The sequence below is a fragment of the Leptinotarsa decemlineata genome, unplaced genomic scaffold (assembly GCF_025532065.1).
Source record: "Leptinotarsa decemlineata unplaced genomic scaffold, Ldec_3_MD MMD2_tig00078346_RagTag_RagTag, whole genome shotgun sequence".
Lineage (NCBI taxonomy): Eukaryota > Metazoa > Arthropoda > Insecta > Coleoptera > Chrysomelidae > Leptinotarsa > Leptinotarsa decemlineata.
The window spans coordinates 6,023,630-6,051,501 of NW_027412724.1; the positions used below are offsets into that span (position 1 = coordinate 6,023,630).

Here is a 27,872-nt window from a genome sequence, read left to right on the forward strand (position 1 = left end):
TTGTTAGAAATAAATTTGTTTAAGACAGTTAATTTTTTAATTTGTTACAATATGTTTTTTCATTAACCAGCTGTCGCCTTCTTATGAACGAAAACTCTCATAAGTCGAAACTTGTGCGAGCTAAGAATTAACGAGGACGAAACGCTTTGAAAATCAATCGTTCGACTGTCGTGTGGATTTCAAACCACCGTTCTACAGAGCCGTAGATGAATGAGTTACACTAATGCAAACCAATAGCACCGTACAGGCTATCGTCCCTCCAAGATATTGTAGTTATTTAGTTACTTATTAGAATTTCCCCGGTCTCCCCGGGTTTAGTAGGTGATGCAATGTTAAGTTGAAAATTGGTTTGATTAGTTGTCAGTTGTAGGTTGTAGTTGAAATTACTTAGCCTAGTCACAATAATTTTTGTCGAGTATTGGGTGTTGCGTGTCTACACTATCAAAAATCTTTGGTTAAGTACTGTTCATTTTGACTTTTGATTTTGGTTAGGTAATTTTAGTGGAAGTTTTTATTTTACAAAATTTTCGTGATTTCAAATGTGACTGTATCATCAACAAATCATATCTGATTGAATCTATCAAGTTAATAGGGTAAGGATATTTTTAAAATAACTTTTTTGAAAATGTGTACCTACTTACCTATGAATACAAGTATCTTTCAGTGCTGGAAAAGTTATTGATAAGGTAATGATTATTTTTTCAATAACTCAGTTAACTGAATTATTTAAATTCAATGAAGTGATGAAATGATAAAAAAGAGATAATGAATATTCAGAAAGGAACAGTACTTATCAAGCTGATTACAGTTCTGACAATCCTACTTTCATTTAAGTCGAATATATCCAATTGAAATAATGTCAGCACTCTTGTCACAGTAATGTATTACCTGTTGTGACTATTTAAAAGGCACTATAATATACGATGCTAGCAAAGAAATGACTTTAAAAGTACAAGAAACTTCAAAATAATATCACAAAGCTTCCGAAATGAGATAATTGAACCTTGTGAAGACTCAAATGCATTTCGATCACCGACACATCAACAAAAAACTGCATGGAGATTATAAAATTCCAAAAGTCTTTTTTCAGTATTATTTTCAAGTGAATTCTCTAGAGACATTTGAGTTGTTTAGAGATGTGTAAATGATTATTTTTCCCCTGTTTACAAATTGCAGAGAATCAGCTCAAGATGTATCAGTTCAATAATACGCAAATAATTTGGTCCAGTTGCACTGAATTTTTAATTTTTTTTTTTGAGAAATATGTACTGTGAATACGTAATTATGTGTTAGTGCTAGCAGGGCAATATTTTTTTGTAAAGTATAAGTATATCAAACTTACTTCATTCCTCAAAATATTCAATTCATCACAAATTTATAAGGCATAATGTAAAAAATGCTTATATATTTGGATAATCCGATAATATATACTAGTGTCAGTATTACTATCGGACTTGAGCATTTCTCAGATGAGAAGGGTGTATAATTTCGTTAACTTTAAGCAGGTAGAACCAAATCGAAATACTCTATTTCATGGGTTTGAAATGATGTAGCCTTATTTAAGTCTCATTCATTACCCTATCGAACCTCAGACACAAATGATAAAAGCAGAAATCACTTTCTCAAATATCCTTCAAGAAGGAAAAATTGAAATACATTGAGGATTTTACATCTGATAGTTCTATATCCTCAGGTGATGGAGTCAATATTGTGGTTCTAATAACTTTAAGGCTAAACATGTGGAGTAATTTAAAAAAGACTTTCAAAAACTGTTTATTGAACTCAAGTTTATTCATGAAAACTCATCGATTTCTTGGTATACATTTGCCCTAATACGGATATACACCAAGTTCACTGTTCATCTATAGAAGATCTAGTATTGAATATGTTGATCATCAGTTTATTATTTGTGTCACCTTGACACTTACTTGGAGAATGACGAACAAGGACCACATTAAGCTATCAGAAATTTCGGTAATGAAGTAAAAAAAAATAGCCTAAAATCAGGACATAAACATAACAGTCTAAAGTGGTTCTCTTAGCTTAACAATGATTTAATTTTGTCAAGTATAAGATTGATAACAGGTGTTTTCACAAACAAATTAGATTGTAATGTGTGATTTTGCCCTCATTAACTGAAAGAGCTCTTTAATCCTCTTTAATTTTTCCAATTTTAACAAGATAAACCTCTTTGTTATTTGTTTACGAATACATCAAACAATCTAAAGATTACATATATTGGTTTGTAAATTGGTATTCATAAAAGATAAATAGTAATTCACAGAAATCAATGTTAACTGTTATTCATAACACCTGCATTGTGATGATTAACCATAAAATGGGAAATGACACCATATCTTGTATTACAAGGTTCTTAGAGATAAACTATATACACCAACATTGACTCTCAATTGTATTTGTGTTTTGTTCTGATTAAGTATCATTTATTATCTGTGTGCTAATACTTTGTCTCTATAATATTTGAGAGATTAACAAGGTAATTGTATGACAGTGTTTTTGAATTTATATCGGATCATACATGTGTCAGAAAGAAAATTATTTTAGTAGAGATTAGTTTATGAAAAAAAATTTTTTTTGACGTTCCACTTCTCCAAGTATATAGGAAGTGAAAAAAGTTTGGAAACTCCTAGAATTTTAGCGGGTCTGCTAGTGAAGCATAAAATAAAAAAGTGAATCCCAGGTTACTCTAAACAGGGAACCTAATAATCCAATTTGAATTTGACCGTGAACCTCATCCAACCTGGTGGTCAATGAGAAACGCAGAAGTATGTACTGCAATCAGCAGAGAGAAATGTAACAATTAAAAGACATTGTTTTCATTGCAAGTAATTTTTTTTTCTGATGAGTCTACATTCACTTCTAATGAAACAGTGTTTTCAAAATTGGTGTTGCAACATTAACCCTAACTTAAATATTCAAAGTCGAATTCAGTATTCATTCAGAACCAATGTGTGGTATGGAATTTTCAAAGGTTCCAATAGTCGGGCCATTCTTTTTTCAGCAAACAGTGAATGCCCAGTGGTACCTACAATACGGCATTAGCAAGCTGGAACAATTTGTCACGGAACCAGAGAAGTTCAACAATATCTACAGACTCTTCTCAATTGGAGAGAAGGTATTTGGAGTTCCCGTAGCCCACCCTGTCTCTTGATCTCAAATCATTAAACATATTTATGAAGCTACACTAATGTGTCTGTAAAGATTCTGAAATTTTGATCATTTGGACATAATAATCAAGAAAACCATACTTGGCAGTAACAGGCAATGTGATATAGAATCTATTAAAAAACTTTCCTCGAAGGACAGCTATATTTTTTAAAAAGGGAAGGTGGTTATGTTGAGGCATGTCCACAATAAGGCATTAAGAGCTATAATGTTTTTCTCTATCAATGTTATATTTGAATGATCAAATCATAAATCTGATTCGAAGTTGCAGCACTGATATTATTGTAGTTCTTGGGGTACTCAGTATCTGACAATTACGTTTTGCAACAAGGCTATTTGGAAAAGCAGTCCATCACAACCACAAGGCACTTGTTACCGGATATGATCATAGGGAGTGGTCCCAGAATTTCAACTGAGATTTTCTCGAAAGGGCACCTACTGGATATTCCTGCACTACGATGATCTCTTGACTCGTTATGAAGTTATTGTCATTTCTCAGAGGCTGTGAATGATCTACCAAACCATGGTCAGGTGATTTCTCAGATTTCCTGTCCGTATCCCTTGACAAGGGCTGCTACCCTCCGTGTCAGAGGGAACCCGGAGCAGCGGAAGGTAGGGGAGCTTATCAAAGCTGTCCATAAAGGAGTCTCTGCCCGCTACCTTGTCACGACTGGTGGAAAGCTCTTCTCCTGGTATTTGGGTATCCTTGTCCTCCTGACGTTGACAAAATTTGCATCCAGATGTCTGGTATGGTCTTCTTGAGAGGCTATCTGCGTTTCCGTGACTATTTCCTTTCCGATGTTGAATTTTAAAATCATAAGTTTGTAATTCTTCGATTCACCTGACTACTTGTCCTTCTGGGGTTTTGAAGTTCAAGAGCCACCAAGGTGCTGAGTGGTCTGATCAAAAATTTACGGCCATATAAAAAGGAGTGGTAGTGTTCCACCGTTTTGACCACTGCTAGGAGTGACGCAGTAATTTCTTTCGAACGTTCTCAGGGACTTTATAAATTAGCTGATGACGACTTCTTCTTCTTCTTTTATCTGAGAAAGTACTGCTCCTATTCTATGTTGGTATGCATCCGTCTCCAGTATAAACAAGCCCTCCTCCTTTGGATATGCCAGGATCGGTGCGCTGGCTAAATGCCTCTTCAGTGCAGGAAATGCTTGCTGACTGTCTGACGACCAAACGAAGGGGGTTTTCCGTTCAGTCAAGCTATGCAGTGTCCTAGCAATTTTCCAAAAATACGAAATGCAAATGAACATTTTCCAGTGACTATAATGTCATCAAGATAGACCAAGCATGTTTTTCAGGTAAGTCCCCTCAACACCAACTCCATCAAGCGTTCAAATGTTGGGGGTGCATTGAATAATCCGAACGGCATAAACTTGAACTGATAAAATCCATTGCCGGTGGAAAAGGCAGTCTTATCTTTATCCTCAGGGCGAACGACTACCTGACAATATCCGCTTTTCTGACCTGATGTTGAGAACCATCTGCATTTAACCAAGACGTTCAGGGTGTTCGCTATTCTGGGAAGAGAGTAACTATCCTTTCTGTGGTGACATCATTAAGCCTCCTGTACTCTTCGCAAAATCTCGTCGATCCATCTTTTTTAGTCACCAGTATGAGAGCTGTTGCTTTCCACCCATTATTCTCCACAGAGGCTTCAAAATGTCTGCGATAAATTGACCATGAAGATTCGCCATCGAATGTCGGAGTTTTAATTAAACTACTGCTAGAAGGGAGAGATGTCGTTTCCGATTTGCATTTTTCCACCACAATCCTCTTTGTCTCCGGTGATTCTTTCCTAAGTTCCCGGAAAACCTTTTCAAACTTTTTGTCGACTCCTCCAAGTTTCCTTTCAAGTTTCCTTCTGACTCGTTCAAACTCCTCTTCAAATTTCCTTTCAACCCCCTCAAGCTTCTCATTGACTATTTTTTCCTATCTTTCCTATCCTATCTTTCCTTCATTTCCTGTAATACTTTTCCAAATTCTTCCTGAATAAATTCCTGTACCTCCCCTTTACTCACCTGTGAATATTTTAAATCTTCCAATAAATGAAGATACATCTGATTATCTTTTGCCTGCTTATTCTGTTTTTCCTGAATATTTACCAGTAAGGTAATATTTACCAGTAAGTCTATGTTTTTTCCTGTGTTCCTCGATAGTAATTCACGATATTCATCTATTCTGCGTTCATCCTCTTCCCTTCTGCGATTTTCATTTTTCGTCAGGCTCGCTTGCAAGGCCTCCGAACATTTTTCAATTTTTTCCATCTGATTGTAATCGACACTTCTTGTTTTCAACATAAAACAGAAAATTTCAAGTCATTTCCGACACCAAATGTTACATTTTCCCCGTGGGTTGACCAATAATTGACTACACCGAACAATAATCAAACTTAACTTTATTTTACATTAAATTCAACAAAACACTTCAACTAAAACTTTAACTATTATTCAAATGTGTATCGCCTTCCTGGATCGCTCCGTGTACCGCACTGTCACTCCCACTTGACTGTCCTGAAAGGACAGTGGATCGTGTTTATATTTGGTAATGGAAGGTCGTAGAAAGCGGCGCGAAATCGAACCGTCGCGAAACATCGACTATGACTTCTATTTGATTATCTGCGAGCGCTTTCGACAGCTGGTCGTGCTGTCATCTTCTAGGCACTCTTCTATCTGCTGTAGCAGATAGATACTGAAAATAAAGGAAAAATTAGTTGCATCATCCAATATATATATATATATATATATATATATATATATATATATATATATATATATATATATATTGATGATATAACAAATTGGCGCCAACAATGTGGGCATTTTTTGAAAAGGTCGTAAATAAAGTGAAAAGAATAGGGAAATCTTTGCAAGTAGGAAACAGTTTGAAAAGTTAGGAAAATGTATTTGAGAGATGGAAAGAAAACTGGACTGAAAGAAGGAGACGAAGTGAGACAGGGTGGAGAGCAAGGAGAAGGTACTGGAGTACAAGAAAGTATGAGTGTAGAAAATCAGATGAAAATGATTATGCAATTTATGGTAAGAATGAAACAAGATACGAAAGATAATATAGAAAGTGTAAAAGGAGATATGAAAGAAAATATTGAAGGAATAAAAGAAAATATAGAAAGTGTGAAAGAAGAAATGAAAGAAAACCTTAGGGAAAGCATGGAGAATGTGAAAGCTAATATGGACAGACTGGAAGAAAGGGTACAGATAAAATTGGATGCAAATAAACAAGAAATGGCTCAATTATATAAAGAATTCGAAAACAGAATACAACAATAGAATAATGAATTTTATCAAAACACTAAACAAGATATTATAGATATAAACAATTCCATTTTCCAAAATAGCATAAATATTCAACAAGTAAAAGAAGAAATCAAAACTAATAATCAAGAAATATTGGGAAAAATTAAAAAAGTTAATGATAAGGTAGAAATAAATGAAAACCATACAAAGGAACTTAGTAATGAGAAAAATAAGGAAAATAATAATAAATTAAGAAATCTAGAAAACAAGATAAAGGAAATGGAAGAAAATAGTAGACAAACTAAAATAGAAACGAGATATATAGGAACTTGCCAAAATATTCAGATGAATAATAAATTTGAAGGGAATATTAAGAAGTTACATCCTATAACGTTCATTAAAATATTAAAAAATAAAGTATCCAACCATATGAATAGTGAGGAGATAAAAGACATAATAATGCAATATTTAATTAACCAACCTTGCATTTGGTTCAATAGTCAGGAAAATAATATAATCACATTTAACGATTTTGAAAATTTGTTTCTAAAACAATATTGGGGGATTGGGGGGAAAACGCTCAATTGAAAGTGAGAGACAAATTACAATTTGGAAAATTTGAAGAAAATAGAAGCCATAATTATAACAACTATGCGATACAGCTCTACGCGACTGCACAGTATTTACAACCTAGTATGAGAGAGGAGGAAATAGTAGGAAACATCAGTAGGCATTTCAGGCAAGAAATTTTTAGGATTATTAGCATGCATGAAATTAAAACTATGGATAGGCTTTGTGATTATTTATTGAGATTGGAAAGAACGTTATCTTACAGAAGTAAGGAAAATAATCAGACCAGACTACCTTATAATAATAACAATAACATAAATAACCAATACAATAACAGAAATAATAACAGACAGTCAGATAATAATAATAATAATAGATATAACAACACTCAGAGAAGGTACCAACAAAATGTAAATAGACCAACAAATAATAATAATACACATAATAATAATGGTAGGCAATTTAATAACTATCCTCAAAGAAATTACAATAATAATAATAGAACGTATACTAATAATAATTACAATAATAGAGAAAATAGATGGAATTATAATAATAGAAATAATAATAATCACAATAATAATATGGCTAGACACAATGATCAAAATGAAAGAGGACATGCCAGGAGAAATTCTTTGCCTGAAAATAACAGGGAAAGAATGGTAAATTACAATCGGAGATCAAATAGTGTAGATAGGGTAGAGGATCGAAGACAAGACATACAGCCTTCGTCATCGATCGAACAACAGGATTTTGCATAAGACCAGGGAATAATGAACAAGCAACACACAATTATGAACACCCAATATAATTCATAAAGCTTGACAATTTTGATGAGGAACAATTATTTGGTTTAATTATATTAAAAGGAAAAATTGGAGAAAATAAAATTGAAATACTTATTGATACAGGATCAGAAGCATCCTTAAAAGAAAATTTAGTAGAAAAATTAGTATTTCAAGATAGTATTTTAAAAATGCCAAAAGTTACATTAATGGGAGTAAATGGGAAAACACTGGCAGAAACAAATCAATTCATTGACATCAAAGTGAATATTGATAAAGATAAAATAAATTTACAACTAATAATTGTTAGACAAATGGAATATGATATAATTATAGGTACTGATCAACTGGAAAAATTAAAAGCAAAGATTGATTATGGAAAGTTAGAGATTGAGTTAGATGGTAAATGGATTGAATTTAAAAATAAGTATCAAGATAAGAATAACAAAAAAATGCTATGTATGAGAAGGATGAATGAGAGCGACGAATGTGAAATAGAAAATACTAATAATTATATATGTGATGATGAAAATAAAGAATATGTAGAAGATTTATTACACAAATATAAAAAATTAATAATGAATGAATCGAGAGTTGCGAAAGATTATATACATAGTATTGAGGTTAAAAATGTAGAAAAATTCAAGTCCAAAAACTATCCATATAAATATAGACAACAAGTAAGACAGGAAATAGATGAAATGGAATAATAGAGAGAAGTACCAGTAATTATATCAATCCAATAGTTGTAGTGATTAAAAAGAATGGTGAATTAAGATTATGTCTCGATGCAAGAGAATTAAATAAATTAACCATTCCACAATATGAATCTCCACTAAATATTGAGACAATTTTTGGAAAAATAACAAATACAAAATGTTTCTTCAAAATTAATTTAAAACATAGTTTTTGGCTGATCCCTCTTCACGAAAAGTCAAGAAATTACAGAGGTTTTTGTATAGAAGGTGTGGTTTATAGATTTTGTGTTGTTCCTTATGGTCTACAATCTGCTTGCCCAGCTTTAGAAAGAGCTTTACATAAAATTACAATGAAATATATCATCATTTCTATATTTATATAGTCAGGGGCAGAAAGATTGTAAAACTCTTTTTTCTGTTCAAGTTTTCGATGGGTTTATTGTCTCTTCGTCGGGAACTCTACAATAATTATTGAATAAACAAAGTGTATGGACAACGTGTTCATACTTATGAAAGTGAGGGTAAAATGAAGTTAACAAATTAGTAACAAAGAGGATTCTCATATTTGTATGTCACGATTAAAATTGGTAAAAAACATGTAACATTCCGTAAGAATTTTGCGATAATATGAGATGATTGCATGAATAATGTGAAACTATGAATTTGGAAATTGAACTCAACAGGTTGTCAGGCATGATTGACAAAACATTAAGTTTGACAGAAAGTGTTTGACAGAATTTCTTGTTCTGACCCATGCATTGCTGCCAATGAGATTTCACAGAACTGTAAAATGATAAATCACAGAGAGTGAAGGTAAGGAGTTACTGTTACAGGGTCAGAACAAGAAATTCTGTCAATTCTGCCGATTCATTTCCTACGTTATTCCTTAACTTAGCCAGTCCAGCTAACCCTTCCTTCTATATATAGATATATACAGGCTGATTCACGGTGGATGGCACATTAGACGTTTCTGGTGAACCAGGCAACGGATCACTTTGAAAATTTAATGGAGGGCATATTCGGACATTCTCTAGCCAACTAAAATATTTTCGACAATGCGGTGTTGCCGCTTCTATTAGAAAGCAGTAGCAACTTTGATTTTTCAAATGGAACACTCTGTATATAATATTATTTTTGGAATCTCCAACAATTGCCCGACAACTTTTCTTGATATTTCCCTATACCTATCTGTTACCGTTTTCGAAATAAAAATTAATTTCAATTTTTTTCTTCGAAAATCATGACTTCTAAAAATGCCGATATTTTTTAGTTAAGAAGTACTATGATATCGAAATTTGGTTTGGAGTTAGGTGATACTTGGACACTTCCCACACGTCAGCCTAATCTCCGTTACTTCAATACAGGGTGGTAAAAAAATACAGTTTTTTCGTTTGCTTGAAAAAGTAGCTGAAATTTGATTATTTTAAATGGAACACCCTGTATATTATTGAAAATTCGGAAAGCTGCTGAAATTTGCTTTCTTTCTATGTATATCATACCTATACCTAACTAGTCAAGTTTCGGACTTATGAACATTTATTTGTGAAAATGTCCCTTCAGAATGGTATTTCCATTCGGTATTTGGTAAGCAGGCCATGATTACTATTTGACAGTAGCGTTGTGACATTCTCCTAATAATATCGACATTTTCGTCACTTCAGAAGTTGCAAATACCTTCAAAACGATGGAACAAAACTATTCAAACGAAGTTCTTATGAATTTGTTTATTATTTTTGGACAGTGTGACAAAATTATCAGCAGAACATGTAGAAAGTTCAATGAAATGTATCCGAATCTACCGCCAATGAATCTCAAGAAATTTATACGAATTCAGAACAATTTATTCCAAGTTTTCGATAAAATGTATTATCATCTTCAGGGAAAAGCTACAACATTTGTAAAATGGTGATACAACGTTATTTGTTTAAAATTATGGATTACCGGTAAAAGCCATGTGGTTGAAGAAGAAAGAGAGAGACACAAAACAATTGACAATGATAGCTGTGAAAAAGTGTGTTTGTTTGTAGATGATAAAACTATGGAACGAAAGAGAACTATTATTGTGCAAGTGTGTTCAGATACATCTGCTGTTCTGTAAGTAACTCAATGAGAAAACCCAAAAATCAAATATGTTAATTAATTGACAACACCCTCATTGATCTTGAGGAAAACAAGTGAAAAGGTGTTGTTAAATGAAAGTAAAACCCTGCTATAGGGAGGTTGCAAGTTTGTTAAAAGAGAAAATATTAAAATGTTATGAAATTATATTAATGGAAAACCAGAATTATTATTGGTTTGGAAGTCGTGTAGATTTTTGTCAATGTCTAATAAAAAGGCATATATTTCACTGAGGTGATCAATGTCTGATCTTTTATTAAGGCAATTATTGGATTGTAATATAAATGACACTTTCAAAAACAATTTTTTAGATGTATTTCTTCCAGTTGATAAAATTTTAATTGAATTGTAGTCCATTTTATGACCTTCTTTGGAAACATTATTACTGAGAGCACATCTCTCAGGATGTAATCTACTATCACTTTTATGTGCGCTGATCCTGTCTTTGAGTAATCTTGACGTTTGACCAATATATTCCCTACCACAATTTAAACATGGAATGGAATAGATTAATTGAGATTGAAAGTTAATAAAGAGTTTTATCTTTGAATTTCGAAAATAATTTATTGGTGAATATGGTTCTAAAAGCTATTTTAACATTTAAATATTTGAAAATTCTGCATAACTTCGAAATCTGACTATTTATAGGTCATTCGAGTGCTTTCACCTATCCCCGCTTCCCCTCTCCGCTTCATTGGTTTTAACGGGAGATGACTGTTTGGCGGGAGTTGGTGGTTTTTCGCTTGATTAGGGTTTCCATTGTTACGTATCTCTACGCTAGCTTGGCTAAATGCCAAGCCGACTTCTTTGAAACCAGTGTTCCTCTTTGTGGACGATTTCAGCTTGAGCCCACTTGATATTATGTTGATGAGTCCAAACATGCTCTGCTATTCCGGATTTGCTGGTTTCTCCTCGCTGTGCTCAGCAATGCGAACTTTCAAAGGCCTCTCAGTTTCAGCGATGTATGAATATCCGCACTCGCGGGTATCCGGTAAATGCAATTCTTGGAATCGCAGTCCGCATTTGGTAGCCTGGAGTAGCATCACTCTGGAGTAATTACTCTGGAGTAATTATATATATATATATATATATATATATATATATATATATATATATATTTCAATATTAAATTTTACAAAAAGGATTTGAAGCTTTATATCTTCTATTAATTATCTGCGAGCGCTTTCGACAGTTGGTAGTACTGTCATCTTCTAGGCACTCCTCAAACTTGAGGAGTGCCTAGGAGGAGTTTGAGGAGTGCCTAGAAGATGACTACTACCAACTGTCGAAAGCGCTCGCAGATAATTAATAGAAGATATAAATCTTCAAATCCTTTTTGTAAAATTTAATATTGAAATACTGAAAATAAAGGAAAATTAGTTGCATCATTAAAATATATATATATATATATATATATATATATATATATATATATATATATATATATATATTTCAATATTAAATTCTACAAAAAGGATTTGAAGCTTTATATCTTCTATTAATTATCTGCGAGCGCTTTCGACAGTTGGTAGTAGTCATCTTCTAGGCACTCCTCAAACTGAACTGGTCATCCTGTTGTCTGTCTCTTTATACGGTCAGAGCGTCTTAACTCAGGTATTTCAGGTACTTTAGGTACATTTGCCTGTAGTTGTTCTGCATCGGGTACTCTTCTTCGTGTAAGATCTTCTCTAGGAATGTGTATGGTTTTGTTTAATATATTGAATGTGAGATCTTGTTGTGTTTTGATTTGTACTTGTTCCTCGATAAGTGATTTATGACTGTTGAATTTATGGATGTTCAAGTTTCCCCAAATGTCCATGCGGTTTCCCTTGTTGATTTGTTTTATTAGTTTTATGTTCTCTGGTGGGGGGAAATTATGTTTGTTTTGTATGGCGTCTGTTGCAAGGTTTGATTTATATACTATTAGATTTATGTATGCCTTTTTGTGCTCATGGTACCTATGGATCAGTTTTTTCTTGGTTTGGCCGATATAGAATTTTTTGCAGTCCGAGCATTGTAGACTGTATATCCCGTTTTGGTCTTTGTCTTCTTCTTTTTCATAGTTGTTTATTTTTTGTGTTATCTTCATGTTCGGCTTCGTGTTCGCAGATAATTAATAAAAGATATATAGTTTCAAATCCTTTTTGTAGAATTTAATATTGAAATACTCAAAATAAAGGAAAATTAGTTGCATCAATCAACATATATATATATATATATATATATATATATATATATATATATATATATACTAATATAAATGTGAAAGTTTTGAGAGGATGTAAGCATGTATGTTTGTGGCTTTTTCACACCTAAACGACTAAACGGATTTAGATGAAACTTTACATGAATACAGCTTATACTTTCACAAACTACACCTAAACGATTTGATCTCCACAAACTTTATTGAAAAAATATATCACAACATGTTTCGCTAAACATTAGCTTTTTCAAGTGATTAATACTGTGATTATTAATCACTTGAAAAAGCTAATGATTAATACTGTGAGTATCAATCACTTGAAAAAGCTAATGTTTAGCGAAACATGTTGTGATATATTTTTTCAATAAAGTTTGTGAAGATCAAATCGTTTAGGTGTAGTTTGTGAAATTACTATGGATCTTCATCAAGTAACGGCCGAATCAATCAGAAAAAAAAACAGCTTATACATCAGAATAACATATAGTATATAGGCTACAGTAAAGTCGTCTCCACAATTTAATATAGGCTACAATTTAAAAAATGTTTTGTGTAATTTTGCTCATAATATAACGATAAAAATTGAGTAAGTCGGAAAAAGTCTAGCTCCCTGAGAGCTATCTTCTCGTACGCTGCCTAAAGCGTTGGAGTTACATGCAGATAATTCACCATAAGAGTGTTTATCTCAAATAGTTCTAAATAAAATCGGCAATAGCATATATCTATCTCTTATGTGGTAGCCGCTATATGCAAAATATGCAGCCATAAATACAATTGAATTGAAAAATTTTTTTTACAATGCACATTTTAGAATATCTGTCAAATTCTTGTAAAAATTGATACAATTTAATATAGATAAACTTTGTCTTTCACACTAAGTAATTTGGACGAATCGTTTAAAAGTTATCACGATAAGATTAACTTGACGCAACGCAGTAAGCCATTAGGCGTCGCGTCTACTGTAAGACTACGGGGGACGATGCGCTGGGGTAAAGGGGCGGTCTAAGCAATGAAACGCCATCGTCGAGAACGCGATCCGAATGCGGGCAGACGCGTGAGGGTAGACGTTGACGGTTGTGTTAGTTTTGCGAATTTCTTTAGTTATAGGTAACATAATTCGATTCTCGAAGCTATTCATATTACTTTGTGCAGTTGGAATATTTTTCAGTTAATGTACAGCCGAAGCTACTGAACTTAGAATCTTGAAATATAGGTTATATAGGTTTTTTGTATAGCGTAAATAAGCACCAAAAAAGGGAATCAGGAATCCACCCCCCCCGAGGGGGAACAATAGGGGTTCAAAGATTGTATTGAATTTCGTCAGTTTTGAAGTTGGAAAACTGAAGTTTTGGGTTAATAAAAAAATATTGTAACTGTTAGCTTTCAATTTCGCTAAACAACAGATCTAAGAATCAGATCTTTCGAAAACGAAGGCGAATGCTCAATCAGGTATAAACTAAGCATGGTAATAAGGTGCTAATTATAGGTGCTTGCAAGAAATTAAGATGAAAACGACCGTCAATAAACGGAAAAAAAATTCGGGATACCAAGGCAAGAGAATAAAGTGCTAATTAGGTGCTCACTAGATATTTATAGTAAACCTAGATTCTATAATGCCTAAGAGGCTTTATGAATCTGAAAATCACTATGACTGATGTTCATTATTCGATTGGTATTTCGTTAGTGCACGTCTGAGAAAGCTGAAAATAATCTATTTCTATGAAAATGTCAAGAATTGAATGAAATAACGTTTTGATTCTCATTTTTACAAAAAACAATTGGAAAGGAAGTCATAACTTTCTTATTTTAAAAACATATTATTTTTTAATAGCGGACATTTGCAAGATGACTTTTAACTGGTTCGGCTATATGAATGGAGTGATCCAATAAAAACAGTCTTTCGCCACCTAGAAAATATTTTTAGAATGTTACAAAAATTCTTTCAGAAGTACAGCTCGATATTTCAACTCTTTATGGAGGTCGCTAAATTTATAATGTCCTTTCTAAATAACACAAAACATTTTTTTTCAGATTTCTTTCAGTAGAATTACGAAAATGATTTTGAATCAATATTTGAAGCTTTCGTTCTTGTCGGAAATTCAATTCTCATTAAAGAAGCTCTGATCCTTTTTTGTCGACTTAACAGATGAAGATGTATGAAGCTCTGAAAACCTGCGAGGATGAATTATTATAGTAAAAAAATAAAAATTCGAAATCTTTTCTTTAGCCTATTTTAAGATAATATCTCACACTTCTTATGTTGAATAAAATGGTGGTTATCGGGTCCATGGTGTTACTGTACGGTACGTACTGTTACCTATATCATATTTCCTTAATTTGTTTCCTCTAATTCTATTTCTTGTATGTACGTATCAAATTCAAAACCAAAAGCTGGTAAGATGTTGTTTGTGTACATGTTTTCTTCGAAACTCTTACATGCTTGTGAAGCTTCAACCAAGTAAGACATTTTCTGATTTCAGCAATAACAATTTTATTCTTGGGCTAATAAACAATTAATGCGTCTAAAAGGCTTTATCTGGGTACAATATATCATATGTTTGTCATACATTTGTTAATATATTATTTTTTTATTCCTGTACTCTGAGCATACGTTCTCTTTGTCTTCATGTTATTTAATTCATAAATTTATCATTTTTGTTCAATCGCTATACTATTGTTAGTTTCATGCCTAAAGTAAAAGTTTAGAAAATCACTTGATTGTTGTTCGAAATTTAGCCTTTCCTTAGGAAAAATAATTTTTTGGCGTTCGTATTCAAATAGATACATAACTATTTCTCTTTCCCCCTTTGATTCTTGTTCCCATATTTCTATGTTTTTATTTCTTTCGACCTGTGAAGCGGTATTGAAAAAAAAATTTGTTTTCTTCAATGTTTCTTATAATAATGCTTTTTTTTCTATCAGTGCTATCCCTATCAAAACTATCACTGTCTTGATTTTGAACTATACTTATTTCTTTATCTGATTCTAAATCTGAATCGTATCAATTTTTTTTGTTGGAAGATTTCTCTTCCCCCTCAACCCCTGAACATGTGAACAGTATCCGAGTCATTCTCTTATGTTTTCAATATCCAATTTAATTTAAATAATTCCCGGTAATAAAAACCAAGAAGTCAAAAAAGAGGGTAGAGAAAAAGTTATACGAAGTGTATCAGCACACTTTCTCTCGCTCGCTAAAATAGTAGCACAGAACGTCCATTCGAGTGGTTGCACCGGCGTGGTTGTTCTTCTGTCACATGGGAGTTACGAAATAACAGCAGGAGGCCTGTACAATGTCATAAGTGTCAGCTTTGGGGACATGCTACGAATTACTGTTTCAGGGCGCCGAGGTGTCTGAAGAGTATTGAAGGGCACCAGACATACGAGTACCGGAAGCCCAGAACGGAACCGGCAAAGTGTGGAAACTGCGGTGGAGATCACCTCGCCAATTTCAGGGACTCTTCAGTCCACCGGGAGAAGGCGGAGGAGGTCGAAGCCAGACAAAGAGACAGGCAACCACCATCTCAAAAGCAGGTTCAGGCACCAATCCCAAAACTGGTTCCTGCACCACCTCCTAAAGTGAACCCATGTACGAAGTGAGCCGGGATGCAGCAAGCCCCTGGGTCGCCACCCCTTCCTCACCCACCACCGGTGCAAGAAGAGCGGGCGTCTAGACCCACAATAGGGGTTCAACATTCGTGCAACGAATGATCTCTGCAACCTCATGGCAGGTGCTACTAGCCCACCACTGGAAAAGTGGAACGCGTTCGCGACGTTCGCGGGCAGTATAAGCAAATACAACTTCTAAATGCCTATAAAGGCATGCATGCTGAATGTGGACGGAATTTACAACAAATACCCCCCAGTGTTGTGAACTTCATTCATTCACATGATATCGATATAATGTTTCTATCCGAAACCAAGCTGCGACAGAAATATAAACTGAAACTAAGAGGTCCGGAAGGACCGCCCTGGTGCTGTAAGAAGCGGTGGCTATCTTAATACCCCAGCAACGAAGCAGCATTGAGCATGTTGGTGTCAATCTTGCAGATGCTACTTATGTGTTTGCGGTATACAATAAGCCGGATGGACGCTTCACTTCTCATGATTTGGACAATCTGTGTAATGTTGGGAACAAGGTGCTGGTTGTGGGAGACCTCAACGCCAGAAGGCGTAACTGAAACTGTCACAATCGACCTAACACCAATGGCAGGACGCTGCTAGAGTATTCTCTGAACAATAACATTGTCATTGAATACCCCGAGGAGCCGACACACTATCATTGGAATGGTACGTCGCCCTCCACGATTGACCTCGTACTTAACAAGCACGTTTGGAATCTGGGCGAGCTGGTCACTGTGGACGAGTTGAGCTCCGACCACTGTCCGGTGCTCTTCGATCTCAACAGAGCCAGACCAACAACAAAAAAGGTCACATATGACTATAAGAGCACGGACTGATCTGAGTACAGGGCGTCCATGAACAATCTCACCGTTATCAAAAGTAACATTGATAGGGATTATATTGATGAAATTTTTGAGACCGGCAGAAAACGCGTGACCCCCGTAGCAAGGATCAAATGTTGAGACTTGCTGCAGAGGCTGACGAGCGCATAAGAGAGTTCACCAATATGAAGTCGAGGAAAAAACTCGAAAGCCTTAACTTCCACGACCACTCTTTGTAAACTGAATAACCGATCTGAATCCATCCCGACCATAGAGAACGGTGACGTGCAGACGATGACGGACCATCAAAAGGCTCAGTTATTCGGAGAATACTTTGTCCGTGTCCAGCGAATTAAGCCCGACGTCTGTGATGAACACAGAGCTACCACTAGCCCTGCAAATAACATCATGTGCAGACCGGCGCCGACGATTCCGATTGCTGAAGTGGATTACGGACGTCGAGGAGGTGATGACAACCATTAAGTGCCATCACCATCAAGTGAAGATTTTCGGGAACTTACGAGTCAAGTGTAACTGCGTTGACGAGCAGAGGAGCGCGGAATATCTGAGGGTTATCCTGGATAGGCGCCTGAATTTCAAGGAACATCTGAGCTTGGCGATCCAATGAGCGAGTGGGGCGGTAAAACGAACGTACCCGCTCATTGCACGGAAGCTTAGTGTTGACAACAAGCTGCTAATTTACAAACAAATAATTAGACCAGCTATTTGTACGCCTGTCCCATATTCTGTAGCCTCAAGAATACTCCTTTGCGGAGTGACAGATACATTTCATTGAATGATCTGTTAGATCTGGCAGAAGTCGAGACGGTCACTAAACACATCAGGAGGCTGTCTTATAAATTCTTCAAGTTCTTTCTACCGAAAAGCCCGCTGACGAAGGACGTCACGGCGCTTAGGAGTTATCATAATCAACCCCAAAAACACGACCTGATTTATGAAATGCTTGATATCTTCCATGAAAGGCGCGAATGTGAAAAAGCTGCCTAAGATAATTCACGTATTCTCGTGATACCAGAATTATTCTTATCTGGTTTATTCATGATCGTTTTCTAGGGGGCTAGTGATAAACTTGCAACACCCAGCTACTATATTCAGATATGAGGCACCGAAACCGCAACACGAGAAATCTCGCGTTAGCCTCGGCAGGAAGTGGGAAGTCTTAGACTGAATGCTGAAATGAGGATCTGTTAGGCAGAGAACCACCCGTTAACACCAGAGGGGGCGCCTCTTATCGGCCTGTCGTGGGTATATGAGGAGGCGCTTTACCTTGCGGACGTCATGGGGCTCAATATTGAAGTCTCATCCTGCTGATCCCCCCTTTTCCTTTACCAATCCTTTTCCCCCCTCTCGTACCACTCCCGCGTGTGGGAGAGATGTAAATATTGTAAATACTCTGTACAGTAGACCTCACATTTCTTAAAGAGACATGTATAATAAGGTATTTTTGATTTTGATTGTTCTTCTGTGTTGCAACACAACTTCCTCGCAGCGTTCTCGGGCGGCACCCACAAACCACAAATTGCTCAAAACCTTATAAAGGTTGTATAAAGAACTTGAGACGGATATACTGGAGGCAACTGCATCAAATTTTTTGTGATAATACAGCAATAAGTGCAACCAAAACTATAGTGTATTTTTGAATTTCAATTCCTTTAACACTTGACTATTTACATAAAATTATACAAGGCTTGCCAAGACTAAACATGTACTTCTTGACGTCTTTCTGATCCAATTTCAATTTTTAAGAATGTACAGTCAGTGGTAAATCAAAAGTATTTTAATTTAAGCCGACGTATCGATTTTTTATTACAACATATTCATTGGTGCTTGGGTGCTAAATGAATATACATTGTACATTAAATAACTTTTACTAACATGTGTCCTGCTATTCTGTACTTGATAAATGAACTACAGGAAAATTTATAAATGAAATACATGTTTGTCAAACATGTGAAATTTCAATGAAAAGTAAGAGTTAAACAAGATATATTTTTGTCTCATTTCTTGGAATGTTTTCATGTGAAAGGTTCGCAATATGATTCTTTTAGTTATGTACAACCAACGTGAAGTTATCCATATCCATACATTTGATAATAATAAATCGGCTTTATTGAAAATACAAAGAAAAATGAGAGAAAGTTACAGGAGATACTGGTACTCATTGGCGAAGTCTAGCTCAGAGCTACTCAAACTCAACCAACAAGCACCACTCAATAATAATCGCGAACATACAGAAAATAAAAATAACAATTTACGGTGATGGTATCATAACAAGAGAAAAATGAATAAAAATATTAATTGGTAATTATCCCTAAAACAGTTGATAAATCAAATTGATCTGTTGCTTTATTCATTAATGATTAGTCCACTAAGCAAAAATTAAGATTACTGGCTATCATAGATATAATTTTTATATTTGTATTTGAATTTTACGATAGAGTCCCGTTAATTGCTGATATGTTAACCAACTGTATGGTATGAATTCTATGCCAGACTAGCTCCATATAATTTTGTAGCAGTGGATAAAAGTATTTCGCGGTCGTTTTGAAGCAGATCTGAAAATATGTCATCCTTGCCGGGAGATTTGAACTTGCCTCTCCTTATATTTCTTAATGTTCTTGTTGAGAGTGGCAATAGTAAGTTAGTTCTATAAATCTCCCAATTTTCTTATCGATTCGGCGTTTACTTGATGAAGACCCATAGTAATTTCATAAACTACACTTCACGATTTGATCTCCACAAACGTTATTTCATATCACTGGTGAAGAAGCTACTGTGTTAGCGAAACATGTGATATATTTTTCAAATGAAGTTTGTGGAGATCAAATCGTGAGGTGTAGTTTATGAAAAAAATCTCCCAATTGCCTCACTATTTAGCTCCATTGATACATTTTAATCTGACGATACAACTGGATTCAGGTAGTTTTAAATGGCTTGTAAATATATATTCAAAGAACATTTTATTGTGAGATTTTCACTAAACACATTTACAAAAACATAACACGTGTTTCGCTATACAATAGCTTTTTCTCCCTTTGAATTATGTTGAACAAATAATAAATAATCGCTGAAACTATTTCAATGAACTTATCAGTAATTTGTTTCAGTGGTTTTTAGGAGTTTTCTCAGAGACGGTCATTTGTTTATTTACTCCATATCCTTTGGAAATTTTATTGCATCAGAATTGAGGATAATAATACCTAGAACTCTGTTGATAATAATTTTTGAAGTTATGAAATAGTATGGAAAACTTAAACGGATAGCTATTGTTATTTTGCTTCTATTTTTAAAACAAGATAAAAATATTTAGTAATAAAAATTTAAATGTTGTTTACCTCTCGAAATGATACGGGTGTCGAAACAAGAAGATGAGATGTAATTTAGATATTTCAATGTCAATACACTAATTAATGTTACAGTTTTAGAAATGTCCAAAATTATAAAATTAAATATAAGTTACATTATAACAAAATGAAGGAATAAAAAATTCACTGAAACCAACAAAAAACTAAATTCGATAAAAACTCAACAAAGATATTCCGTACACTGATACCCACGTAACCGGAGCAACCTCATGCCCCTAAGGGGGCGTTATTCAGAACGGGTCGTATCGCTTCGCCTGTAGAACAGCAAATAAAGGACTTGCGTTTTCTGCGGCTTCAGCACGGTTTTTTTTCTAGCACGGACTTGACTGAAGAATTGTCTTACCTCGGCCAGCAGTTGTAGCCGACATGAAAGGCATCGGTCACGTAGTGTCATATTTACCGTCGTGGTACACGACGACCATTCTTGACATTTTTATCCATTCTCCTGGCCTTCGTCCTAATGTAGGAAGGTGAGTAATGCCTCACAAAATGATACATTTCAACTATAACCGGTGTAAACTTCATTCTGTCGTTCGACAATATGTTTTTGCTCAGACTGTTCAGTAACTTATCGAGTAACTTATCGAGCAGTAATTACTTTTATTAGGCAGACCCTTTGGCTGCAAACTCACTGCCCTACTATCGATCGTGTATGTAGATAGAAACTCACTCATCTTATAACAGTTAGGATCCACAAACTGATCGGACCTTATATGGAGTGCTTGAAGGGGCATATGGGAAGATTGTTGTACTCGTTTTCGGTGATCCGGTCGAAAGTGACTTTATCGAAATTGTTGACGTGTTCAGACGAATCATCGGCGTTATCGGACCTTAACGAAATTGCTCATAATTTTTCGACAGAGGTAAGGTTCGTTACTTTAACTCCGTTAGGAATTAGTTCTTTTGGGGACTGTACGGGTCAGTACGGGGACTGTACGGGGAGGACTGGAATTTCCTCCTCCTTTTCTGTCAAAGATTGATTATTTCTTTGCGAGTCTTCCACCACATTGCCCATCTCCGGTTCTTGCACTGTCTGCTGACACTCGTATATACTGTTGTAGGGTAACTATGAAAGTCAGGATTCTGATGCACAAAAACACGAGGATCTGGAGGTGACATCGGAGAAAGAGAATTGTAATAAATACCTCTCGATTGGGGATGAGGATAGGATAGGACAGGATTGGCTGTACCGTCATAAGCGGATGTTGGTGGTACATCGTCGGAGAGATCACAGTGCGCGGGTAGTAGTCGAAAGGCGGAGATATGGCTATTGGTTGGATCTTCGCAATATCTTTCCGGAACACTGTAGAAAATTTTTCATCTCGATTTCCTGAACAAGGGTTTGGGATTTGGTTTGGCCTCTCCGAAGGATGTCTTAGAATGCTATAATAATGATGATGAGACTATTGCACTTGCTGCTGGTATTTTCAGCATATGCGGTCTCAGCATAACGCGGTCCTGAGAGCGATTTATCACCTCCTACGGCAATTTCAATGTATTGATGAGGTACAGTTGTTTACACTACGATCCGGGGGATACTGAATCCTATGTAGGGAATGAGAAGTGTGGACTTCATTGAAACTATTCTTTCCCCACCCTTAGGCTCATACAAGCTAATAAGCTGTAGCTGTAATTCTTCTTGACCATTGAAGGAAGATAATATTCGACGTGGAGATTTCAGCTGCGAGTGACTTGCATATTATCCGAAAAACGGGGAAAAACAGTTCTAGTTCGAAATGCCATTTCTAAGAAACTGCTTTCCATATTTCAATAACGTGATTATGCGAAGACATATTGATTTCTAATTCAAAATCCAATAAATTAATCATCCACAGTAACGTAATTGTGAACCCTGATAATAGTGTAACATTAAATTCAAGTTGGTGTTCAGGTATCCAAATGGAAAGAATAGAAAAGTTGCGCTGTTTTTAGCAAAATGAAATATTGGATAGAGACAAAATGGCTGGAACACCTACCTTAATAGTAAAGATAATTGGGAGAGAATAATCGAAGACTACTTGCAAGGAACGACCTTTAATAAAGCTGTAGTACCACGAACAATTCTTCTGATTACTGATTACATTTTGGAGTATTAAGTTCCTAGAGCTTGGTTGGGTTTTCCCTATTGAAACCAGTATGTATCAAAAATATTCAGTTTTCTTTGGTATATCAAGGAAGGATCACAAACAGAATTTCGAGTTATTCCTAAGAGGGAAGTAGATCACATTTTCAAGTACAGGCACGTTTATCTCAATCGTCTTTTTTAGCCAGAAATCCAAGTGACACAAAAAATCCTCCACTTTGAATATTCAACCTGTCCGTAAAGAAGTAGATGAGTTCACATTATTTTTGGAAGAACTCGAATACTCGTTTTTTTACATTAATCGAACACTAGCTAAAAAAAAAGAATCACTGTCGTTATCTTACTGCAGGGTGATATCAATATTTTGTGGATGTAAGTATTTACATGTAGGCCAGGTATCCTTGTTCACATGGAACAATATTGTTCGCATGGAACAATACAACCACTTCATCGAAGAAAAAATCTTTGAATTTACAATTCTTCACAAAATAACATTAAACTCTTTTTCAATTTGTTTATACAAAGCCCCCATGTTGGATATATATGCTTTTCTACATAAATTAGAATGTCGAAAGTACCTAAGTCCTACATCATATTAAAGGGAGATTTAAATATTCATTTCAAGGATCAGAATAGCGCTAACACTCAGTGGCTTAATAATTCACTTATTTATACATTTTGATTTAATGGTGCATGTAAATTCGCCAACTCGAATATCATAGAAATCTGAAAGCATGATAGACTACTTTCGGCGAAACTAAAATATTATGTAATGTAAGCCATTTATCTGACCATTAGGTAATATACTATACCATGCAACTTAATATTGAAAGAAAAGAAAATAAACCAAAAAAATTGATCGAATATGTAGCATGGCAAAAGTTGTATGCTTTTTGTAAAATTTTGATCGGAACAATACCTTATCAGCAGCAGATCAATTTCAAAGATTTTATTCAAACCTGACCAACTTTTTTAAAATGAATTTTCCAAGTCATAAAATGAAAATAAAAAAAGGAAACCCTAAACCACAAAGGAATTGGAGTATCAGTTTAAAATATACGCTTCCCCTATTACATTAGGAAATAAATCAGACCTGGAATATTGCAGACCAGTTGAGAGGCAAATATAATAAAGAAAATACCACTCTTATGAACCATTCATTTTCAACAGGAAATTTTTCTCAGATTCTCAAAATGGTGGTGAACAGACCTCTACCCAAAAGGGTAGAGGGACCCAAATAATTTGAGACCAATCTGTTCAATGCCCACCCTGACAAAAACATTGAAAAGCTATATAATAACAGAATTTTTGATGGCCAACAAAATAGTGAGTACTCAACAATATAGTTTTCAAGATAAAAAGAGCAAAAATAATGCAATTTTCAGTTTTTTAAATGGCCTATGATATCAATGATGAAAAAACTCTGGCTGCGATGCTTTGTGATATGTAGAAAGTTTTGACAGCGTCAATCACAGAATACTACAGAAGCCTCATTAGTACGGATTGAAAGGTGGTGAATACCATTAATTGGATGTGTTCTTACCTGAAGAAGTCAATTTTTCAGGACATCGATAAACTCCTCTATATTAAATGTTGAGTGTATAGTGCACCAATGATTAATTTTGGGTGCCATCCTTTTTCTCCATTACATAAACGATTTCGCATACATATACATAAAGGGAAAATTCACAATGTTCGTTACTGACACCACAATTCTGTAGAATAAAAAGAATATAGACATCCTTCATGGCAGTGTAGAATGTGATATCAAGATAGTCAAACTGTTGGGTGAAAGTACTCACTTTCAAGTGTATCTTACCAAAGCTCAGGGAAGACCATTATTGAAGATAGCTCATCTATAAAATTCTTATAGCTACAGACAGATAAAACACTGAAATTTGATGACCACATAAGAAACGTTTCTAAGATGTTATTCTCCTAGGATGTCTCCTATTGAACTGGAATTCCAGGCTACCAAATGTGCATTTTATGCAATGATGGAAGCACATTTGAAATATGGATAGCGTGCTGGGGTGCATGCACACCGTAGTTATTCAAGTTTATTTTATGATTCACACAAGGGCACCAAAGTAAAATGGGGTGATTCTTTTAGAAAGAAGGGACTAACTTTTATCTGCGGTAGACCTTTCTGAGGACTGCCGAAAGTGTATATAAAAGAGGTCTTGATAAAAATGCATTAATCTACTTCAGCGTATCACTCTCGAAGTAAAAGTACCCATATAAAAAAACAGAATTTCGAGTTATGCCAAAAAGAGAAGTAGGTCAGTATTCCAAATACAGGCAAATTTGTGTCAATCGTCTTTTTTGAGCCACAAATCCAAATGTCACGAAATCCTTAATTTGTAGCATATGCATTTTAGAGAAGCAAGTGTAGTTCACACAAAATAAGACCAAATACACCGGGTGTAGCAGATCATTTATCACGACAGGCTGCTCAGTTAAGAAAGCCAAAACCAAACTCGACAAACAACGGTTTGAAAATATTTAATAAAATGCCTCTTCCTCTGACTTTTTAACTTTACTTTATATATAGTCATGTTATATTGTTTTTGCTAATAAAAATGTTTATATATTTTTTAGGCTTAGGTCTCCAGTCGAGTTACAAAAGTGTTTGTCACCATTTTTTTATTTCAAAAGACAATGAACATATTATATATGAATGAAAATCAAATAATCAATCGCTGGAATAGGGTGCTTGTTAACAGAGAAGCTGAAAGATTGCGTATCCTGTTCTGTTTAGATAAGAAGGAGTTTTGCTGCCTAACTACAGAACACCTTATTTACTAGTTTCAAGCTCAGGTCTATAACAGGTTCAGCTTCCTTAATTTGTTCAATTTAACATCAATGAAACTGGTAGACATCATGCTAAAAACCCTAGTATTCTAGAAATCGAATATATTAAAATAATATAGAGTTTTACAAAATATAATCTAGCTGTAATAGAAGCTATTTCCATGAGGGGGCTGCTATTCTGAGGTGCTTGGGCATCTCCAAAAAACCTGACTGGGGAACCTTTTGCGCAGGCTGTCGTTTTTTCAAATGTGGACTTCATGCTCACTTAGTTGGTGGGGTACCCAATGCCTGTGCCTAATAGCAGAATCTTTTATGTGGTTTGATCTTGTATAACGGGTTTTAGATTTCAGGTCTCATGAAGTTGGTATAACCTTTTTTTGCAACGTATTGTTCTTAGTACAATACGGGAGAACGGATCAACGTTACGGTACACAATTTTCAACATCACTACATATGCTCCACTAGACAAAAGCTTCTTCAGGTGTCGTGTTCAAAACTGAACTAAAGCCTACTAATATGAATCAAATTATAGTGTTACTTTAAGAAGAAATTTGCAGTTTTTAGGAAGAAATTATTATTGTTGACAGAATTTATGATTGTTGCTGACTGCTTTTTGTTACGAGATTTCTGGATAATTCGTTTTTAATTTCATATGAATATCTGGGTGAAACCAAGTGTTATAGCTATTTCGGTACTTTTTATAATTGGTATAGTTACCCGACAAAGGTCGCTGATAATTGGAGTCCGCTGCATAATCATAAAAATATTTTGTCTGAAATCAGATTATGTTGAAGAAACCAATTCATTTCAAAACAAACTCTTTAGAAATATGTGTAGATGTGTAGGTCGAGCATAGAAGTTGCTTTCAGACACAAACTGGAAAAAAGCCCTTCAAGCATTTATTATGGAATTAAATCAGATATCAATGAAACAGAAACTATTTTCATGTAAACATTGAATTACACGAAAAAAATACTTTCGAAACAACTGCTTTTATATGCACATTGAATAATCAAAACACTTTATCCTATTCAGTTTTTACTCCAAGAATCAATTATGGAATTGCTACTCTCCCTACATGGAACACTGTTTTCCTCTATGGCGGACATATTATACCTGGGTCGATAATTTTTTAAACCAAAAAAAAATAACAGTAGGATGAAACCCATTAGAAAAAGAGAGGAATAAGATAAAAATGAATGGAAAAATAAATTATGGGCGATTTGAGTTCGAGAAGTGGGAGGGGGTAAGTTTTTAAGGGTAAAAAAATGACTTATCTCGATTTTCGGTAAAAACAATTTTCTCACATAACCTGAAAATTTATATGAAAAATTCAAATAACCAAGTTTTTTATTTTTATTTTTCAATAAAAAAATTTCTGGTGAAAACTTACCTTTTTATGTCCCAAATACACTGTAATTTATTTGATTTAATTTTTTTTTCACCTTATTTTGACCTGATATCAAAAAAGCACCCTAATTTTCAATCGAAAATTCTCGCGTCAAAATATCAGCTTTTTTCAACAAGTCGGTGTGCTTTTTGTTCTTTGAAATTAAATGACAACTTTGTCATTTAATTTTTTTCCATAGGACTTGTAGTTTTGCCGGATATCGAGATAAACCATTTTTTGTCCTTAAAAACTCACCCCCTCCCACCTCCCGAACTCAGATCGCCCGTAATTAATTTTTCCTTTCATTTTTATCATATTCCCCTCCTTTTCTAATGGGTTTCATCCTACCATTATTTTTTGTTTACTTTTTACCATTTTTGAAGGCTTCAGCCCTGGTCTATATATTTTTCGGAATAATATACTTGCCTCTTTGGATAATATTACAAGATGTAATCGCATCTTGTGAAGAGTTTAGTTTGAAATTAATTGCTTCCTTCCATGCCTTTCTTCTGTGTAATGTCGTTCAACCAGATATTTATGCCAGAGTTTAGTTATGACTTTTTTGTACTAAGGGCAGCTATAGTATTCAGCAAAGCGTTCTGTATAGAATTCTTATTTTCGTGCTATATCATGAGAACATATTTATTTGAACACTTGCTTTTGTGTTGGTAATACTTGGTCGGGGCTGTGACAAACTTAACTTTTTTGTTGCCAGCCCGTCAAAAAAGGAAATCGTTAATCATTGAAGTATCAATCATACTACCTCAATTTATTGAGTTTATACCACTAATATTTATTACTATGCGAAAATACCTATAAAAGGGACATTGTTGTCAAAGATTTGTTGCCTTTAATGTGAGGTTTCTACCGAAAGTTTACACTTGCTATAGAATAGCATCTTCGGGCGACTCAATACGTATTGTGATGCCCATTA

The 27,872-nt window shown here is 34.7% G+C and overlaps 1 protein-coding gene across 5 annotated transcripts in view; it reads left to right on the forward strand.

Moving 5' to 3' along the window:
• Positions 1–352: 352 nt before the first annotated feature.
• LOC111507490 (solute carrier family member malvolio) overlaps positions 353–27,872 on the forward strand; it is an 85,086-nt gene continuing 57,566 nt past the window's right edge. For 4 of the 5 annotated variants that reach the window (XR_002722406.2, XM_023162843.2, XM_023162831.2 and 1 more), the window contains exon 1: positions 353–593. The gene's annotated coding sequence lies outside the window, so the exon portion shown is untranslated. Of the gene's footprint in view, positions 594–2,428; positions 2,498–27,872 lie in introns of those variants that run through there. The other variant, XM_023162822.2, reaches the window with a different exon arrangement.